We start from the raw sequence: 22,061 nt of genomic DNA, 5'->3' as shown, positions 1-22,061 counted from the left end.
GCTGATCCTGAACCTGAAAGGACCTTGAAGAGAAAGCTAAGAGAAGCTAAAGAACAATTCTCTTTAGAGGGCCTAACAGAGCTTTTCAAGGAAGAAGAAACCATGGTAGCCGAAAACAACAATGCCAACAATGCAATAAAGGTGCTTGGTGACTTTACTGCACCTACTCCCAACTTCTGTGGGAGAAGCATCTCAATCCCTGCCATTGGAGCTAACAACTTTGAGCTTAAGCCTCAATTAGTTTCTCTAGTGCAACAGAATTGCAAGTTTCATGGACTTCCATTGGAAGATCCTCATCAGTTCTTAGCTGAATTTTTGCAAATCTGTGACACTGTCAAGACCAATGGGGTTGACCCTGAAGTCTACAGACTCATGCTTTTTCCTTTTGCTATAAGAGACAGAGCTAGGACATGGTTGGATTCACAACCTAAAGAAAGCCTGAACTCTTGGGAAAAGTTGGTTAATGCCTTCTTGGCAAAGTTCTTTCCACCTCAAAAATTGAGCAAGCTTAGAGTGGAAGTCCAAACCTTCAGACAGAAGGAAGGTGAATCCCTCTATGAAGCTTGGGAAAGATACAAGCAATTGATCAGAAGGTGTCCTTCTGACATGCTTTCTGAATGGAGCATCATAGGTATCTTCTATGATGGTCTGTCTGAACTATCCAAGATGTCATTGGACAGCTCTGCTGGAGAATCTCTTCATCTGAAGAAGACGCCTGCAGAAGCTTAGGAACTCATTGAAATGGTTGCAAATAACCAATTCATGTACACTTCTGAAAGAAATCCTGTGAATAATGGGACAACTCAGAAGAAAGGAGTTCTTGAGATTGATACTCTGAATGCCAAATTGGCTCAGAATAAAATATTAACCCAACAAGTCAATATGATTTCTCAGAGTCTGTCTGAAATGCAAGCAGCAACAGGCAGTACTAAGGAAGCTTCCTCTGAAGAAGAAGCTTATGATCCTGAGAACCCAGCAATAGAAGAGGTGAATTACATGGGAGAACCCTATGGAAACACCTATAATCCTTCATGGAGAAATCATCCAAATCTCTCATGGAAGGATCAACAGAGACCTCAACAAGGTTTCAACAACAATAATGGTGGAAGAAACAGGTTTAGCAATAGCAAGCCTTTTCCATCATCTTCTCAGCAACAGACAGAGGACTCTAAGAAAAGCCACTCTGACTTAGCAACCATTGTCTTTGATCTAATTAAAACCACTCAAAGTTTCATGACTGAAACAAGGTCCTTCATTAGAAATTTGGAGGCACAAGTGGGACAGCTGAGTAAGAAAATTACTGAATTCCCTCCTAGTACTCTCCCAAGCAATACAGAAGAGAATCCAAAGAGAGAGTGCAAGGCCATAAACACGTCTCACATGGCCAAACCTGGAGAGGAGGAAGGGGCAGTAATCTCCATTGAGGAAGACCTCAATGGACGTCTACTGACCTCCATGGAGTTCCCTGATGTGGAACCATGGGGATCTGAGGCTCAGACTGAGACCATAGAGATTCCATTAAATTTACTTCTGCCATTCATGAGCTCTGATGAGTATTCTTCCTCTGAAGAGGATGAAGATGTTACTGAAGAGCAAGTTGCTAAGTACCTTGGAGCAATCATGAAGCTAAATACCAGGTTGTTTGGTAATGAGACTTGGGAGGATGAACCTCCATTGCTCATCAAAGAACTGGATGACTTGACTAGGTAGAAATTACCTCTAAAGAGACAAGACCCTGGAAAATTCTCAATCCCTTGTACCATAGGCACCATGACCTTTGAGAAGGCTCTGTGTGACCTGGGATCAAGTATAAACCTTATGCCTCTCTCTGTAATGGAGAAGCTAGGGATCATTGAGGTACAAGCTGCAAGAATCTCGCTGGAGATGGCAGACAATTCAAAGAAACAGGCTTATGGACTTGTAGAGGATGTCTTGGTAAAGGTTGAGGACCATTACATCCCTGCTGATTTCATAATCTTAGAGACTGGAAAGTGTATGGATGAATCCATCATCCTTGGCAGACCCTTCCTAGCCACAGCAAAAGCTGTGATTGATGTTGACAGAGGAGAATTGATCATTCGAGTGAATGAAGACTCCCTTGTGTTTAAAGCTCAAGGATATTCCTCTGTCACCATGGAGAGGAACCATGAAGAGCTTCTCTCAATACAGAGTCAAACAGAGCCCTCACAGTCAAACTCTAAGTTTGGTGTTGGGAGGCCATAACCAAACTTTAAGTTTTGTGTTGAACCCCCATATTCAAACTCTAAGTTTGGTGTTGGGTGGTTCCAACATTGCTCTGAACATCTGTGAGGCTCCATGAGAGCCACTGTCAAGCTATTGACATTAAAGAAGCACTTGTTGGGAGGCAACGCAATTTTTACTTATCTATGTTAAATTTCTATTTTCTTTTGTTATTTTATGTTCTCTGTAGGTTGATGATCATGTGAAGTCATAAAAACAATTGAAAAAGCAAAAACAGAAGGAAAAACAAAATGAAAAATAGAACACCCTGGAGGAGAAACTTACTGGCGTTTAAACGCCAGTAAGGGTAGCAGAATGGGCGTTAAACGCCCAGTCTGGCACCATTCTGGGCGTTTAACGCCAGAAATGGGCACCAGACTGGTGTTTAATGCTAGGAATGGGCAAGAAGCTGGCGTGAAATGCCAGAAATGGGCAGCAGCCTGGCGTTTAACACCAGGATTGGCAACAAGGGGCGTTTTGTACGCCACATGGTGCAGGGATGAGAAATCCTTGACACCTCAGGATCTGTGGACCCCACAGGATCTCCACCTACCCCGCCTCTCTCTCTCTTCTTCACCCATTCACCAATCACCTCAATACCTCTTCCCCAAAAACCCCTCACCTATCAAATCCCACCATTCTCTTCACCACTCACATCTATCCTCTATAAAACCCCACCTACCTCACCATTCAAATTCAAACTACTTTCCCACCCAAACCCACCCATAATGGCCGAACCATACCCCCTCTCCACTCCTATATAAACCCATCTTCACTCTTTCATTTTCACACAACATACACACCATCTATCCCCCTTGGCCGAAACACATAGCCCCCTCCATCTCCTCTATTTCTTCTTCTTATACTCTCTTCTTTCTTCTTTTATTCGAGGATGAGAAACCTTCTAAGTTTGGTGTAGTAAAAGATAAATCTTTTTTGTTTTTCCATAACCATTAATGGCACCAAAGGCCGGAGAAATCTCTAGAAAGAGGAAAGGGAAGGCCAAATCTTCCACCTCCGAGTCATGGGAGATGGAGAGATTCCTCTCAAGGGTGCATCAAGTATGAAGTTGTGGCCAAGAAGAAGGTGATCGCCGAGGTCCCTTTTAAGCTCAAAAAGGGCGAATATTCAGAGATCCGACATGAGATTCGAAGAAGAGGTTGGGAAGTTCTCACCAACCCCATTCAACAAGTCGGAATCTTAATGGTTCAAGAGTTCTATGCCAATGCATGGATCACCAAGAACCATGATCAAAGTGTGAACCCGGACCCTAAGGATTAGCTTACAATGGTCCGAGGGAAATACTTAGACTTTAGTCCGGAAAATGTAAGGTTGGCATTCAATTTGATCAAAGGGTCAACTTTGATCAAAGGTTGGACCAAGTCCTCATGGACATCTGTGAAGAGGGCGCTCAATGGAAGAGTGATTCAAGAGGAAAGCCGGTTCAACTAAGAAGGCATGACCTCAAGCCTGTGGCTAGGGGATGGTTGGAGTTCATCCAACGCTCAATCATTCCTACTAGCAACCGGTCTGAAGTTACTATAGACCAGGCTATCATAATTCATAGCATCATGATTAGAGAGGAAGTAGAAGTTTATGAGGTTCTATCCCAAGAACTCTACAAGGTGGCGGACAAGTCCTCTACTGCAGCAAGGTTAGCCTTCCCTCACCTTATTTGTCACCTCTGCAATTCAGCTGGAATTGACATAGAGGAAGACATCCTCATTGATGAGGACAAGCCCATCACTAAGAAAAGGATGGAGCTAACAAGAGATCCCACTCATGGACAAGAGCATGAGAAAACTCCTCATGAAATCCCTGAGATGCCTCAAGGGATGCATTTTCCTCCACAAAACTATTGGGAGCAAATCAACACCTCCCTAGGAGAATTAAGTTCCAACATGGGATAACTAAGGGTGGAGCACCAAGAGCATTCCATCCTCCTCCATGAAATTAGAGAAGACCAAAGAACCATGAGAGAGGAACAACAAAGGCAAGGAAAAGACATTGAGGAGCTCAAGCACTCCATAAGATCTTCAAGAGGAAGAACAGGCCGCCATCACTAAGGTGGACCCGTTCTTTAATCTCCATGTTCTTTATTTTCTGTTTTTCGAATTTTTATGCTTTATGTTTATTTATGTTTGTGTCTTTATTACATGATCACTAGTGTCTAAGTGTCTATGCCTTAAAGCTATGAAAATGAATCCATCACCTTTCTTAAATGAAAAATGTTTTTAATTGAAAAAGAAAAAGAAGTGCATGAATTTCAAATTTTAAAACAGTTTAATTATTTTGATGTGGTGGCAATACTATTGTTCTTCTGAATGAATGCTTGAACAGTGCATATTTTTGAATTTGATTGTTTATGAATGTTAAAATTATTGGCTCTTGAAAGAATGATGGGAAAAGGAGAAATGTTGTTGATAATCTGAAAAATCATAAAAATGATTCTTAAAGCAAGAAAAAGTAGTGAATATCAAAGCTTGAAGAAAAAAAAAGAGAGAAAAAAGAAAAAGAAAGAAAAAGAAAAGCAAGCAGAAAAAGCCAATACCCCTTTAAACCAAAAGGCAAGGGTGATAAAAAGGATCCAAGGCTTTGAGCATAAGTGCATACGAGGGCCCACAGGAATAAACTCCTGGCCTAAGCGGCTAAACCAAGCTGTCCCTAACCATGTGCTTGTGGCGTGAAGGTGTCAAGTGAAAACTTGAGACTGAGCGGTTAAAGTCGTGGTCCAAAAGCAAAAAGAGTGTGCTTAAGAGCTCTGGACACCTCTAATTGGGGACTCTAGCAAAGCTGAGTCACAATCTGAAAAGGTTCACCCAGTTATGTGTCTGTGGCATTTATGTATCCGGTGGTAATACTGGAAAACAAAGTGCTTAGGGCCACGGCCAAGACTCATAAAGTAGCTGTGTTTAAGAATCAACATACTTAACTAGGAGAATCAATAACACTATCTGGATTCTGAGTTCTTATAGATGCCAATCATTCTGAACTTCAAGGAATAAAGTGAGATGCCAAAACTGTTCAGAAGCAAAAAGCTAAAAGCCCCGCTCATCTAATTAATACTGATCTTCATAGATATTTTTGAAATTCACTGTATATTCTCTTCTTTTTATCCTATTTGATTTTCAGTTGCTTGGGGACAAGCAACAATTTAAGTTTGGTGTTGTGATGAGCGGATAATTTATACGCTTTTTGGCATTGTTTTTAGTATGTTTTTAGTATATTTTAGTTAGTTTTTATTATTTTTTTATTAGTTTTTAAATAAAAATCACAATTCTGGACTTTACTATGAGTTTGTGTGTTTTTCTGTGATTTCAGGTATTTTCTGGCTGAAATTGAGGGACCTGAGCAAAAATCTGATTCAGAGGCTGAAAAAGGACTACAGATGCTGTTGGTTTCTGACCTCCCTGAACTCGAAGTGGATTTTCTGGAGCTACAAAAACCCAATTGGCGCGCTCTCAATTGCGTTGGAAACTAGACATCCTGGGCTTTCCAGCAATATATAATAGTCCATACTTTGCCCAAGATTTGATGGCCCAAACCGGCGTTCCAAGTCAGCTCAAGAATTCTAGCGTTTAACTCCAAAACTGGAACAAAAGCTGGCGTTTAACTCCAAGAAAAGTCTCTACACATGGAAGCTTCAATGCTCAGCCCAAGCACACACCAAGTGGGCCCGGAAGAAGATTTCTGCATTAATTACTTATTTCTGTAACCCTAGGCTACTAGTTCTCTATAAATAGGACCTTTTACTATTGTATTTGGACACACATCTTTGGACGTTTAGTCCCTACACCTTGGAGGCTGGCCATTCGGCCATGCTTATACCATTATCACTTTTGTATTTTCAACGGTGGAGTTTCTACACACCATAGATTAAGGTGTGGAGCTCTGCTGTCCTTCATGAATTAATACAAAGTACTATTGTTTTTCTATTCAATTCACGCCTACTTCTTCTCTAAGATATTCATTCGTTCTTCAACTTGATGAATGTGATGATCCGTGACACTCATCATCATTCTCACCTATGAACAAGTGCCTGACAACCACCTCTGTTCTACTAGCAATGGCTTGAATGCGTATCTCTTGGGTTTCTAATCTAAGATTGGAACCTTCGTGGTATAGGCTAGAATTATTGGTGGCCATTCCTGAGATCCGGAACGTCAAAACCTTGTCTGTGGTATTCTAAGTAGGATCTGGGAAGGGATGACTGTGACGAGCTTCAAACTTGCGATTGTTGGGCGTGTGACAGACGCAAAAGGATCAATGGATCCTATTCCAACATGATCGAGAACCGACAGATGATTAGCCGTGCGGTGACAGCGCATTTGGAACATTTTCACTGAGAGGACGGGAAGTAGCCATTGACAACAGTGATGCCCAACATAAAGCTTGCCATGGAAAGGAGTATGAATGATTGGAAGAAGGTAATAGAAAAGCAGAGGTTCAGGAGGAACAAAGCATCTTCATACGCTTATCTGAAATTCCTACCAATGAATTACATAGGTATCTCTATCTTTATTCTATTTTATGTTTATCTTTTAATTATCAATCCTCCATAACCATTTGAATCCGCCTGACTGAGATTTACAAGATGACCATAGCTTGCTTCAAGCCGACAGTCTCCGTGGGATCGACCCTTACTCACGTAAGGTTTATTACTTGGACGACCCAGTGCACTTGCTGGTTAGTTGGGCGGAATTGTGACAAAGTGTGATTCACATTTAAGAGCTCCAAGTCCTTTGGTGCCATTGTTGTTGATCACAATTTCGTGCACCACTCTTCTATCTTATTTTGTTTATTTTTTTCTGTATTTTATTTTTATTTTTATTTTTCAGTACTTACACATTGTTCTTTTTCTGTATTTTTACTTTATTTTCGCATTTTGTAGTTTAGTTTATATCTTAGACATTTAGTTTAGTTTGCAATTCTAAACTTATTAGTTATAGAATATGTGGATTAATTAGTATAGTTTACCCTTTTAGCATATATTAGTTTGGTTTAATTGAAAATAAAAAGGAGTAAACTAGAAACTTTAGTAAATTAAAACAATCCACACACCTTGTATATATAGCATTACATGTTAGTTAGTTAACAACATTTCATCAAGGAGCAACACTAAGATTTTAAAAGCCACCCTAATATTTACATTGAGAATAATGGGAACTCTTGATTTCTACTTGCATGACATACATAACTGATATATAGTTTTTGAGCTAGAGAACACACAGCCTGTGAGTTTTGAGCTTAATTGTATGGTTACATTCAAACCATAAATTTCATTCCTGTGTGTTTTGCCCTTCTTTTTCATTTTGTTGTTCTTTACTTTGTTTTAATCTATATGTCCAATATAGAATATGGATACATACCAAGAGATGATTGAGGCCATCATTTGAATTTTTCCTCACTTATCCCAATTTAGCCTACCTTTTACATCACCCTTGTTAGCCCCTTTGAGCTTTTTAATCCCCTCTTGTTCTATAGCCACATTACTAGCCTTAAGCAGAAAAACAAAATAAAAATCCCAAGTTGAATCCTTGGTTAGCTTAAGATAGATATTGTGTATAATTTAAGTGTGGAGAATTTTATGAGAACATGGGATGATAGAAACAAAGTAGGGATTTAAAATGAATAAGTTATTTCAGAAATTTGGGAAGCATGCTCATGTGAAATCAAAATAACTAAATTACCATGTGCATAGATTAAAAAAAAATAATTTTATATTTTTAATACTCAAATAAGGGGATACAAAAATTCCCCAAGTGCAAAATAAAAAAAGAATCAATGCACATGGGACAAAATTTCAAAATTAAATTTAATGCATGAGCTTGTAATACAAAGTGGGAAAATTTGGGTAAATAGGTAAAGGAACTTTAAATTATATAAAGTATGTATGTTAGGTGAGATCTTAGACTAATCAAGGATTTACTTTGTTAGCTCACTTAGCCTTATACATATACCCTTACCTTTACCTTGGCCCCATTACAACCTTGAAAAAGACCTCATGATTTTTGTATGTCTGTATTCCATAATTGTTGATTGGTTAGATGAAGAACAAAGTTTTAGAAAGCAAGGATAGAAAAAGAATAGAGTGATTAACCCAATAAACACTGAGTGACTAGAGAGTAAACACAAAATTCAGTGAGGGTTTAATATCTCATTCCCATATATCTATGTTTAAATTGTCAAATTGTCTTGCAAGTCTGTGAAATATTTTAACCCAGCTCAATTGTGAACATGTCTTAAATTGGTTTGGCCTTACTTGTACATATATGATTCCTTGAAAATATGAAATAAACTAACTACATGTAAGCTTTATATACAAATGAATAATAACTAGAATTGCATGACTCATTTAGGTAGTTGCATTTAGAATGAAATGTATTGCATGAGATTCCACCATTTTAACTTTACCCTTTCTCTTGGATTTAGCATGAGGACATGCTATTGTTTAAGTGTGGGGAGGTTGATAAACCCATATTTTATGATGTATTTTGTGCTCAATTTAAGTGATTTATTCAATCCTTCACCCACTTATTCATGTAAATTGCATGGTTTTACATTCCCTTCCTTATTATGTGATATATGTGAAAAACATTTTTCCTATGCTTTAAAAATATTAATTTTAATTACCCTTTATTACCATTCGATGCCGTGGTTTGTGTGTTAAGTATTTTCAGATCTTCTAAGGTAGGAATGGCTTAGAGGACAGAAAGGAAACTTACAAAAATGGAAGGAAAGGACAAAAATGGAGTCTTGAAGAAAAAGGCAGCGACGCGAACGCGTGACTGACGCGGATGCGTGCCTTGAGCAGAACGCAAATGACGTGTACGCATGATCGACGCGACCGCGTGGAAGAGCAGAACTCCAGATGATGTGACCGCGTAACCTACGCGGATACGTGACAGATGCCACGTGCAGAATCTGCAGAAAACACCCCCAGCGATTTCTGGACCCTTTTTCGGCCCAATTCTGAATCCAGAAACACAGAATATAAGCCAGAGAATGGAGGAATCAAAGGAGAGATATCATACATTCATAATTTTAGGATTAGATGTTGTTTTTAGAGAGAGAGATTCTCTCCTCTCTCTTAGGTTTTAGGATTAGGATTCCTCTTAAAGGATTTAGGATTTCAACTTCCTCTTAGGTTCAATATTCCTTTTATATTTTTATTTATTCTAATGCTTTTATTCGTATCTGACCTATGTTACCAATTTGGCTCATGAACTCTTTATGTTTAGATTGATTTTCTTTTATTAATGCAATTGAGGTATTTCAGATTTATCTTTAGCTTTTTTATATTCTTGGCTTTAATTGATTAATTGGAGACTCTTGAGTTATCAAACTCATCGTGATTGATAATTGTTATTTTTGCTAATTGAATTGAATTCCAATAACTCTAGTCTTTCCTTAGGAGTTGGCTAGGACTTAAGGATTAAACTAATTAGTCCACTTGACTTTCCTTGACTTTCCATTGTTCAAACCTTTCAAAACCCAAAAACACCGTTTTTCATAACCAATAATAATTCATACTTCCCTGCAATTCCTTGAGAAGACGACCCGAGGTTTGAATACTTCGGTTTATAAATTTTATTGGGTTTGTTACTTGTGACAACCAAAACGTTTGTAAGAAAGAAATTCTTGTCGGTCTAGAAGCTATACTTACAACGCGAATTTATTTGCAAAAATTCTAGATCGCGCGAGAGTTTCGTTCTTTAGGATGCCAATCATTCTGAACCTTAAAGGATAAAGTGAGATGCCAAAACTATTCAGAAGCAAAAAGGCTACAAGTCCCGCTCATCTAATTGAAGCTAATCTTCATTGATAAGTTTGGAATTCATTGTATATTCTCTTCATTTCATCCTATTTTGTTTTTAGTTGCTTGGGGACAAGCAACAATTTAAGTTTGGTGTTGTGATGAGCGGATAATTTATACCCTTTTTGGCATTGTTTTTACATAGTTTTTAGTATGATTTAGGGAAAAACAACCATTTGTATCCATGAACTTTACGAACGCTGACAAAGGTACCCATTAAAGAAGGAAACTAATGAGCGGATATTTTATACGCTTTTTGGGGTTAATTTCATATAGTTTTTAGTATCTTTTAGTTTGTTTTTAGTTTATTTTCATTAGTTTCTAGGCAAAATTCATATTTCTGGACTTTACTATGAGTTTGTGTGTTTTTGTGTAATTTCAGGTATTTTCTGGCTGAAATTGAGGGAGCTGAGCAAAAATCTGATTCAGGCTGGAAAAGGACTGCTGATGCTGTTGGATTCTGACCTCTCTGCACTCGGAATGGAATTTCTGGAGCTACAGGAGTCCAAATGGCGCGCTTCCAATTGCGTTGAAAGTAGACATCCAGGGATTTCCAGCAATATATAATAGTCCATACTTTGCTCAAGGATAGACGACGTAAACTGGCGTTCAACGCCAGTTCCATGTTGCTGTCTGGCGTCCAGCGCCAGAAACAAGTTACAAGTTGGAGTTCAACGCCAGAAAGGGATCCAAAGCTGGCGTTGAATGCCCAAAAAAGCCCTATGCACGTGATTAGCTTAAGTCTCAGCCCTAGCACACACCAAGTGGGCCCCAGAAGTGGATTTCTGCACTATCCATCTTAGTTTACTCATTTTCTGTAAACCTAGTTTACTAGTCTAGTATTTAAACAACTTTTAGAGACTTGTTTTGTATCTCATGACATTTTAGATCTAAACTTTGTACCTTTTGACGGCATGAGTCTCTAAACTCCATTGATGGGGGTGAGGAGCTCTGCTGTGTCTCGATGAATTAATGCAAGTATTTTTATTTTTCATTCAAACATGCGTGTTCCTATCTAAGATATCCATTCGCACTTCAATATGAATGTGATGAACGTGACAATCATCATCATTCCTCCATGAATGCGTGCCTGACAACCAATTACGTTCCACCATAGAATGAATGAATATCTCTTAGATCTGTTAATCAGAGTCTTCGTGGTATAAGCTAGATTGATGGCAGCATTCAAGAGAATCCGGAAAGTCTAAACCTTGTCTGTGGTATTCCGAGTAGGATTCAGGGATTGAATGACTGTGACGAGCTTCAAACTCGCGAGTGTTGGGCGTTGTGACAGACGCAAAAGGATAGTAAATCCTATTCCGGTACGACTGAGAACCTGCAGATGATTAGCCGTGCGGTGACAGCGCACCTGGACCCTTTTCACTGGAAGGATGGATGGTAGCCATTGACAACGGTGATCCACCAACACACAGCTTGCCATAGGAGGACGTGCGTGCGTGAATCAGAAAACAGAGGAAAGCAGAATTTCAGAAGACAAAGTATCTCCAAAACTCCAACTTATTCTCCATCATTGCATACAAGTATAATTTGTGTTCTACCCTTTTATTCCTTGCAATCAAATTTGATAAGTGAATTATTTTATTGTTTTCCTGACTAAGAGTTACAAGGTAACCATAGATTGCTTCAAGCCAACAATCTCCGTGGGATCAACCCTTACTCACGTAAGGTTTATTACTTAGACGACCCAGTGCACTTGCTGGTTAGTGGTACGAGTTGTAAAAAGTGTGATTTACAATTCGTGCACCATGTTTTTGGCGCCGTTGCCGGGGATTGTTCAAGTTTGAACAACTAACGGTAAATCTTGTTGCTTAGATTAGGAAATTTTTGTCTTTTGGGTCAGAGTCTTTTATTTTCTTTTCAAAAATTTTTCAAAAAATAATTTTTCTATTAAATCTCGTGCCAAACTTTATGTTTGGTGTTTTCTTGTTGGTTCTCCTTTGTTTTTCAAAAATTTTATTTTGGTTTTCTAAAAATTTTAAGTTTGGTGTTCTTTCTTCATATTCTTGTGTTCTTGTGAGTCTTCAAAGTGTTCTTGAGTTTCCTTGCGTCTTGATCTTAAAATTTTTAAGTTTGGTGTTCCTTGGTGTTTTCCCTCCAGAATTTTCGAAAACAAGGAGCATTAGATCTAAAAATTTTAAATCTTGGGCTATCTTACTGTTTCTCTCTTTCCTCTTTAAATTCAAAAATATCTTTTCTCTCTATTTTTAAAACAAATTTTTGAAAATTATTTTTAAAATTCAGATTTTTTTTCAAAATTTAAAATATTTTTCAATGCATATCTTTTTCAAAACTTCCTGACCACTTTCTCTCTCCTCATTTTTTTTTGAAAATCTTCACCTATTTTTATTTATTTTATTTTATTTTCAAAATAATTAAATAAATAAATAAATAAATAAAAATAAATTTTTTATTTTACATCATCTCCCTTTCTCCATCATGGATCTAAGTGGAAATGAACAGTCCAGGAGGACTCTGGGGTCATATGCTAACCCCTCTACTGCTTCATATGGGAGTAGTATCTGCATACCCTCCATTGGAGTCAGTAGCTTTGAGTTGAATCCTCAGCTCATTATCATGGTGCAGCAAAGCTGCCAGTATTCCGGTCTTCCACAGAAAGAACCTACAGAGTTTCTGACACACTTTTTACAAATTGCTGACACAGTACATGATAAGGAAGTAGATCATGATGTCTACAGATTATTACTGTTTCCATTTGCTGTAAAAGACCAACCCAAGAGGTGGTTAAATAACCAACCTAAGGCTAGCATAAGGACATGGAAACAGCTAACAGAAAAATTCCTGAATCAGTACTTTCCTCCAAAACGGATGACATAGCTAAGGCTGGACATCCAAGGCTTTAAACAAGGAGATAAGGAATCTCTCTATAATGCCTGGGAGAGATACAGAGAGATGCTACGAAAATACCCCTCTGAAATATTTTCAGAGTGGGTTCAGTTAGACATCTTCTATTATGGGCTTACAGAAAGAGCTCAGATCTCTCTAGATTACTCAGCTAGTGGATCTATCCACATGAGAAAGACAATTGAAGAAGCTCAAGAGCTCATTGATACAGTTGCTAGAAATCAGCATCTGTACCTAAGCAGTGACCCTTCCATGAAAGAAGAGGCTAAAACAGTAACTACTGAACTCAGTCCTACAAATCAAGCTGCTGAATTCAATCAGCAATTGGATTTTCTAACAAAGCAGTTAGCTGAATTCAAGGATAAACTACAAGAGACAAGGATGGCTAATATAAACATGGAAGTACAATTAAAGCAAACAAAGCAGCAGCTGTCAAAACAAATAATAGAAGAATGCCAAGCAGTTCAATTAAGAAGTGGGAAAGCACTCAATACCCCACTTCAAGGCAGCAGGAAACCAAGAAATGAGCAAACCACCCAAAATCCATCTGAGGACAGTAAGAGCCCAGGAAAAATAATTTTGGCGCTAAAACGCCAGAAGTTGGGTGGAAGGCTGGCGCTGAACGCCTAGACCATGCTCAGGACTGGCGTTCAACGCCAGAAACAAGCAAGGATCTGGCGTTGAACGCCCAAAAGAAGCACAGTTCTGGCGTTCAAACGCCAGGAACATATGAGGAGCTGGCGTCTAACGTCACTCCAGCTTCTAACTCTGTCACTCAATTGCCAGTGAGGGATCAGACACACACTAGTGCTGATAACAACCCATCTAAAAAGGCTTCTTCAACTACTTCTGTAGGAAATAAACTTACAGCAACTAAGGTTGAGGAATATAAAGCCAAGATACCTTATCCTCAAAAACTCCACCAAGAGGAGCAGGATAAGCAATTTGCTCGCTTTGCAGATTATCTCAGGACTCTTGAAATAAAGATTCCATTTGCAAAGGCACTTGAGCAAATACCTTCTTATGCCAAGTTCATGAAAGAGATCTTGAGTCATAAGAAGGATTGGAGAGAAACTGAAAGAGTTCTCCTCACTGAAGAATGAAGTGTAGTCATTCTGAAAAGCTTTCCTGAAAAGCTTAAAGACCCTGGGAGTTTTCTGATACCATGCACATTAGAAGGTAATTGCACTAAGACAGCTTTATGCGATCTTGGGGCAAGCATCAACCTAATACCTGCATCCACTATCAGAAAGCTTGGTTTAACTGAAGAAGTTAAACCAACCCGGATATGTCTCCAACTTGCTGATGGCTCCATTAAATACCCATCTGGCGTGATTGAAGACATGATTGTCAGAGTTGGGCCATTCGCCTTTCCCACTGACTTTGTAGTGTTGGAAATGGAGGAGCACAAGAGTGCCACTCTCATTCTAGGAAGACCCTTCCTAGCAACTGGACGAACTCTCATTGATGTCCAATAGGGGGAAATAACCCTGAGAGTCAATGATGATGAGTTTAAGTTGAATGCTGTCAAAGCCATGCAGCATCCAGACACATCAAAAGACTGCATGAAAGTTGATCTTATTGACTCTTTGGTAGAAGAGATCAACATGGCTGTGAGTCTCGAATTAGAGTTGGAAGACATCTTTAAAGATGTTTAGCCTGATTTGGAGGATTCAGAGGAAATGAAAGAGCCTCTGAAATTTCCTCTGGAAGTGGAAAAACCTCCTAAACCCGAGCTCAAACCATTAGCACCATCCCTGAAATATGCATTTCTAGGAGAGGGTGACACTTTTCCAGTGATCATAAGCTCTGCTTTAAATCCACAGGAAGAGGAAGCACTTATTCAAGTGCTAAGGACACACAAGACAGCTCTTGGGTGGTCCATTGGTGACCTTAAGGGCATAAGCCCAGCTTGATGCATGCACAAAATCTTATTGGAGGATAATGCTAAACCAGTGGTTCAACCACAGAGGTGGCTAAATCCAGCCATGAAGGAAGTGGTGCAGAAAGAGGTCACCAAATTACTGGAGGCTGGGATTATTTATCCTATTTCTGACAGCCCCTGGGTGAGCCGTGTTCAAGTTGTCCCCAAAAAGGGAGGCATGACGGTGGTTCATAATGAAAAGAATGAACTGGTTCCTACAAGAACAGTTACAGGGTGGCGCATGTGTATTGACTACAGAAGGCTTAATACAGCCACCAGAAAGGATCATTTTCCTTTACCATTCATAGATCAGATGCTAGAAAGATTGGCAGGTCATGATTATTACTGCTTTTTAGATGGCTACTCAAGCTATAACCAGATTGCAGTAGATCCCCAGGATCAAGAGAAAACAGCATTCACATGTCCATCTGGAGTGTTTTCTTATAGAAGGATGCCATTTGGGCTGTGTAATGCGCCTGCAACCTTCCAGAGATGCATGCTCTCTATCTTCTCTGATATGGTGGAAAAATTTCTGGAAGTCTTCATGGATGACTTATCAGTATATGGAGACTCATTCAGCTCCTGTCTTGATCACCTGAAACTAGTTCTGAAAAGATGCCAAGAGACCAACCTGGTTTTAAACTGGGAAAAATGTCACTTTATGGTGACTGAAGGGATTGTCCTTGGGCATAAAATTTCAAACAAGGGAATAGAGGTGGATCAAGCAAAAATAGAGGTAATTGAAAAATTACCACCACCTGCCAATGTTAAGGCAATCAGAAGCTTTCTAGGGCATGCAGGATTCTATAGGAGGTTTATAAAGGATTTTTCAAAAATCGCAAAACCTCTGAGCAATCTGCTAGCTGCTGACATGCCATTTGTGTTTGACACAGAGTGTCTGCAGGCGTTTGAAACGCTGAAAGCCAAGCTGGTCACAGCACCAGTTATTTCTGCACCAGGTTGGACATTACCATTTGAGCTAATGTGTGATGCCAGTGATCACGCCATTGGTGCAGTACTGGGGGGCAGAGGCATGACAAGCTTTTGCATGTCATTTATTATGCCAGCCGCGTTTTAAATGATGCCCAGAAAAATTACACAACCACAGAAAAAGAATTGCTTGCAGTGGTTTATGCCATTGACAAGTTTAGATCATACTTGGTAGGATCAAAGATGATTGTGTATACTGACCATGCTGCTCTTAAATATCTACTCACAAAGCAGGATTCAAAACCCAAGCTCATAAGATGGGTGTTGCTTCTGCAAGGCTTTGATATAGAAATAAGAGACAGAAAAGGGACAGAGAACCAAGTGGCTGATCATCTGTCCCGGATAGAGCAAATAGAAGGGACGTCATTCCCCTCTCTTGAAATCTTTGAGACCTTTTCGGATGAGCATTTGTTTGCCATTCAGGAAACACCATGGTTTGCAGACATTGCAAACTACAAAGCTGCAAGGTTCATTCCCAAGGAGTACAGCAGGCAACAAAAGAAAAAATTAATTACTGATGCAAAGTACTACTTGTGGGATGAACCCTATCTCTTTAAGAGATGTGCAGATGGCAGAATCCGTAGGTGTGTGCCTAAAGAAGAAGCACAAAGGATCCTATGGCATTGCCATGGGTGACAATATGGAGGTCATTTCGGAGGTGAGCGAACAGCCACTAAGGTCCTCCAATGTGGCTTCTACTGGCCTACAATCTACAGAGATTCCCGAGAGTTTGTACGTAGCTGTGACAGTTTCCAGAGAGCTGGTAATTTGCCTCACAGTTACGCCATGCCTCAACAAGGAATCTTGGAGATTGAGTTGTTTGATGTATGGGGTATTGATTTCATGGGGCCTTTCCCACCATCATACTAAAACACTTATATTCTGGTGGCAGTTGACTATGTATCAAAATGGGTTGAGGCCATTGCCACACCCACCAATGATACTAAAACAATGCTGAAATTCCTCCAGAAACATATATTCAGTAGGTTTGGTGTCCCCAGGATACTAATCAGTGATGGGGGCACTCACTTCTGCAATAAATAGCTTTACTCTGCCATGGTCCGGTATGGGATTCGCCACAAGGTGGTGACTCCATACCATCCACAGACAAATGGGCAAGCTGAAGTCTCTAACAGAGAACTAAAAAGAATCTTGGAACGGACTGTAAGTACCCGTAGAAAGGATTGGGCACGAAGCTTAGATGATGCTCTGTGGGCTTATAGAACAGCATTCAAGACTCCTATAGGGACCTCTCCATACCAACTTGTGTATGGTAAGGCATGCCACCTGCCCGTGGAACTGGAACATAAAGCCTACTGGGCAACCAGATTCCTAAACTTTGATGCCAAATTAGCTAGAGAAAAAAGATTGCTCCAGCTAAATGAGCTAGAGGAATTCAGATTCACTGCTTTCGAAAATGCCAAGCTTTATAAAGAAAAATAAAAAAAATGGCATGACAGAAAGCTGTCATCTAGAATCTTTGAACCAGGACAAAAGGTTCTGTTGTTTAACTCTAGGCTCAGGCTATTCCCCGGGAAACTGAAGTCCCGGTGGAGGGGACCATATGTGATTACAAGTGTATCACTATATGGTTATGTGGAGCTTCAAGATATTGATTCTGATAAGAAGTTCATTGTTAATGGACAAAGAATCAAGCACTATCTTGAAGGCAATGTTGAGCAAGAGTGCTTAAGGCTGAAGCTAGATTAAAAGCTCAGCAAGGTCCAGCTAAAGACAATAAAGAAGCGCTTGCTGGGAGGCAACCCAGCCATGGGGCATCACTTCCTCTAAGCATTTTGCCCTATTCTTCATTTTATTTGTTTATATAAAGTTCACTGATACCAAGGTAAAGAGTCAATTGTATAAGTTCACAAAGTTACAGAAGGATTCTGCACACAAAACAGAGAAAAAGAGCTCACTGGCAAGAAAACGCCAGTAAGAGTCTGTTTTGGGCGTTCAACGCCCAAAAGAAGCATCCACTGGGCATTGAACGCCAGTAAGGATAGCCATCTGGGCGTTAAATGCCAGAAAGAAGCATCTTCTGGGCGTTGAACACCAGAAGGAAGCTCCTTCTGGGCGTTTAACGCCAGATTTACAGCGTCCTGGGCGTTCAGAAAAATGCCCAGTGACAAAGGAGTTTCTGGCGTTCAATGCCAGAAAGAAGCAATAGCTGGGCGTTGAACGCCCAGGACAGGCAGCATTTGGGCGTTGAACGCCCAAAATATGCAGCGTTTGGGCGTTCAAACGCCAGGATGGTGGGGAGGAGGTGAATTCGTTTTCTCTTTATATTTTTCATTTTAATCTCAATTTTTATGTTTTAATTCATGATTTCTTGTATAAACATGTTACAAATCCTGATTTCTAAAATCCCTAATTTCTAAAAGCCCTTCTTTAAAAATATTAAATGTATCTTAATCCATAAGCACAAATCCTTTTTTTCAATCCAATTCAACTCTTTTTCAAAATTTTCAAAACAAATCTATTTCTTTTCATTCAAAAATCTTTTCAACTAATCAATATCTTTTTCAAATCTCCATACTATCTTTTTCAAAAATCCAAATCTATATTTTTCAAATATCTTTCATATCTTTTCAATTTTAAATCATATCTTCTATCTTATCTTTCTTTGTATTTTCGAAAAACCCACCCCCTCTCCCTTCAAATATGGGTTCGGCCTCCCTCCCCTCCCATCCACAATTGCACCTAGCTCTCCTTCTCTCCCTCTCCTTTCTTTTCTTTTTGCTTGAGGACAAGCAAACCTCTAAGTTTGGTGTGCCTATCCGTGATCACTAAGATCATGGCTCCTAAAGGAAAACAACCCACTCCAAGAGGCAAGAAAGAGAGCGTTCCAAAACCACTTTGGAATCAAGGGAAGTTCTTAACTAAAGAACATTCAGACCATTATTACAAAATAATGGGTCTAAGATCAGTGATCCCGGAAGTTGGATTCGATCTGAAAGAAGACGAATATCCGGAGATCCAGGAGCAAATCCGAATCAAGAACTGGGAGATCCTAGCTAATCTTCAAACGAAAGTGGGAAGGAATATGGTCCAGGAGTTCTATGCTAATATGTGGCAAACAGACAAGGGCCTGGATAAGATTCTAGAGGATATATGTATCCCTGGAGCCAGGTGGACCACCAGCACGAAGGGTGTCCCAAATCAACTCAAAAGAGAAGATCTCAAACCAGTCGCCAAAGGATGGCTGGACTTCATTGGGCATTCTCTGCTGCCCACTAGCAACCGTTCTGAAGTCACTATTAGAAGAGCAGTGATGATCCATTGCATCATGATGGGAAAAGAAGTGGAAGTTCATCAACTGATTTCAATTGAATTCTACAAAATTGCAAACAAAAATTCCAAAGATGCCAAGCTGGCTTATCCAAGCTTGATTTCTATGCTCTACAAGGACGCTGGAGTAAGGATGGGAATAACTGAGTATATCTCAGTTGAGCGGCCAATCACCAAAGCATCAATGGAAAAACAACAAGCACAGGATGACCCCATCAAGAAGAAAACACAGGAATTTCTCTCAAAAATCCCTCAATCTGAATACTGGGAGTATCTTGAAACATCTATTACCAAGATGCAAGAAGCTATGGAACAAATAAAGAAAGAACAGAAGGAACAAAGTAGCATTCTTTGCTATATGCTTAAAGAATAGGAGGAGCAAGGGCGTGATTTAAGGAAATTGAAGCGCCAGAAATTATCTCTTGAAGGACCAAGCACCCCGCAGATTAGAGGAACATCCACTTCCCAGAACAAAGGTTGTTAAATTCTAATTTTTGCTTTAACTCTGTGATAGTTGTCATTATAGGAGTTTACCTTAGAAAGTAGATATAAGTAGTAGTAATTAGCATACCTATTTTGATCTTAATTTCAATAAAGTTATAATTTATTTTTCTCATCATCAGCAAACATGAATAAAATAGTAGATCTTCAGAATAAGAGGCAATAAATTTCGAGTTTTTAACAGGAAAAATTCTAATTATTTACATGTGGTGGCAATACTTTTTGTCTTCTGAATGAATTCTTGAACAGTGCATATGTCTTTTGAATTTGATGTTTAAGACTGTTAAATATGTTGGCTCTTGAAAGAATGATGAACATGAGACATGTTATTGATAATCTGAAAAATCAGAAAAAGCCAAAGCTCTTAAAACCAAAAGGCAAGAGCAAAAAGCCAATAGCCCTTAAAACCAAAAGGCAAGGGTAAATAAAAAGGATCCCAAGGCTTTGAGCATCAGTGGATAGGAGGGCCTAAAGGAATAAAATCCTGGCCTAAGCGGCTAAACCAAGCTGTCCCTAACCATGTGCTTGTGGCGTGAAGGTGTCAAGTGAAAACTTGAGACTGAGCGGTTAAAGTCAAGGTCCAAAGCAAAAGAAGAGTGTGCTTAAGAACCCTGGACACCTCTAATTGGGGAATTTAGCAAAGCTAAGTCACAATCTAAAAAGGTTCACCCAATTATGTGTCTGTGGCATTTATGTAACCGGTGGTAATACTGGAAAACAAAGTGCTTAGGGCCACGGCCAAGACTCATGAAGTAGCTGTGTTCAAGAATCATCATACTGAAATAGGAGAATCAGTAACACTATCTGAATTCTAAGTTCCTATCGATGCCAATCACTCTGAGCTTCAATGGATAAAGTGAGGTGCCAAAACTGTTCGGAAGCAAAAAGCTACTAGTCCCGCTCATCTAATTAGAATCTGAGCTTCACTCAAAAACTCTGAGACATTATTGCTTCTTGACTTATTAATATTCTATTTTATTTATCTAGTTGCTTGGGGACAAGCAACAGTTTAAGTTTGGTGTTGTGATGAGCGGATATTTTACACGCTTTTTGGGGTTAATTTCATATAGTTTTTAGTATGTTTTAGTTAGTTTTTAGTTTATTTTCATTAGTTTCTAGGCAAAATTCATATTTCTGGACTTTACTATGAGTTTGTGTATTTTTCTATAATTTCAGATATTTTCTGACTGAAATTGAGGGAGCTGAGCAAAAATCTGATTCAGGCTGGAAAAGGACTGCTGATGCTGTTGGATTCTGACCTCTCTGCACTCGGAATGGAACTTCTGGAGCTACAGAAGTCCAAATGGCGCGCTTTCAATTGCGTTGGAAAGTAGACATCCAGGGCTTTCCAGCAATATATAATAGTCCATCCTTTGCTCAAGGATGGACGACGTAAACTGGCGTTCAACGCCAGTTCCATGTTGCTGTCTGGCGTCCAGCGCCAGAAACAAGTTACAAGTTGGAGTTCAACGCCAGAAAAGGATCCAAAGCTGGCGTTGAACGCCCAAAAAAGCCCTATGCACGTGATTAGCTTAAGTCTCAGCCCCAGCACACACCAAGTGGGCCCCAGAAGTGGATTTCTGCACTATCCATCTTAGTTTACTCATTTTCTGTAAACCTAGTTTACTAGTCTAGTATTTAAACAACTTTTAGAGACTTGTTTTGTATCTCATGACATTTTAGATCTGAACTTTGTACCTTTTGACGGCATGTGTCTCTAAACTCCATTGTTGGGGGTGAGGAACTCTGCTGTGTCTCGATGAATTAATGCAAGTATTTCTGTTTTTCATTCAAACATGCGTGTTCCTATCTAAGATATCCATTCGCACTTCAATATGAATGTGATGAACGTGACAATCATCATCATTCCTCCACGAACGCGTGCCTGACAACCACTTACATTCCACCATAGAATGAATGAATATCTCTTAGATCTCTTAATCGGAATCTTCGTGGTATAAGCTAGATTGATGGCAGCATTCAAGAGAATCTGGAAAGTCTAAACCTTATCTGTGGTATTCCGAGTAGGATTCAGGGATTGAATGACTGGGACGAGCTTCAAACTCGCGAGTGCTGGGCGTAGTGACAGACGCAAAAGGATAGTAAATCCTATTCCGGTACGACTGAGAACTTGCAGATGATTAGCCGTGCGGTGACAGCGCACCTGGACCCTTTTCACTGAAAGGATGGATGGTAGCCATTGACAACGGTGATCCACCAACACACAGCTTGCCATAGTAGGACGTGCCTGCGTGAATCTGAAAACAGAGAAAAGCAGAATTTCAGAAGACAAAGCATCTCCAAAACTCCAACTTATTCTCCATCATTGCATACAAGTATAATTTGTGTTCTGCCCTTTTATTCCTTGCAATCAAATTTGATAAGTGAATTATTTTATTGTTTTCCTGACTAAGA

At 39.5% G+C, this 22,061-nt stretch overlaps 1 non-coding gene across 1 annotated transcript; it reads right to left on the bottom strand.

Annotated features, from left to right (window-relative positions):
• Positions 1-504: 504 nt before the first annotated feature.
• LOC148580386 (small nucleolar RNA R71) lies at positions 505-612 on the bottom strand. Its single transcript, XR_015896566.1, has one exon. It is a non-coding gene; the product is annotated as a small nucleolar RNA R71 (small nucleolar RNA).
• Between the last annotated feature and the right edge of the window lie 21,449 nt (positions 613-22,061).

The sequence above is a fragment of the Arachis ipaensis genome, chromosome B10, assembly GCF_059453495.1.
Source record: "Arachis ipaensis isolate K30076 ecotype BB chromosome B10, ASM5945349v1, whole genome shotgun sequence".
NCBI classification, from domain to species: Eukaryota; Viridiplantae; Streptophyta; class Magnoliopsida; order Fabales; family Fabaceae; genus Arachis; species Arachis ipaensis.
The sequence above is the reverse complement of the archived record's forward strand: the minus strand, read 5'-3'. Positions and strand labels throughout refer to the sequence as shown.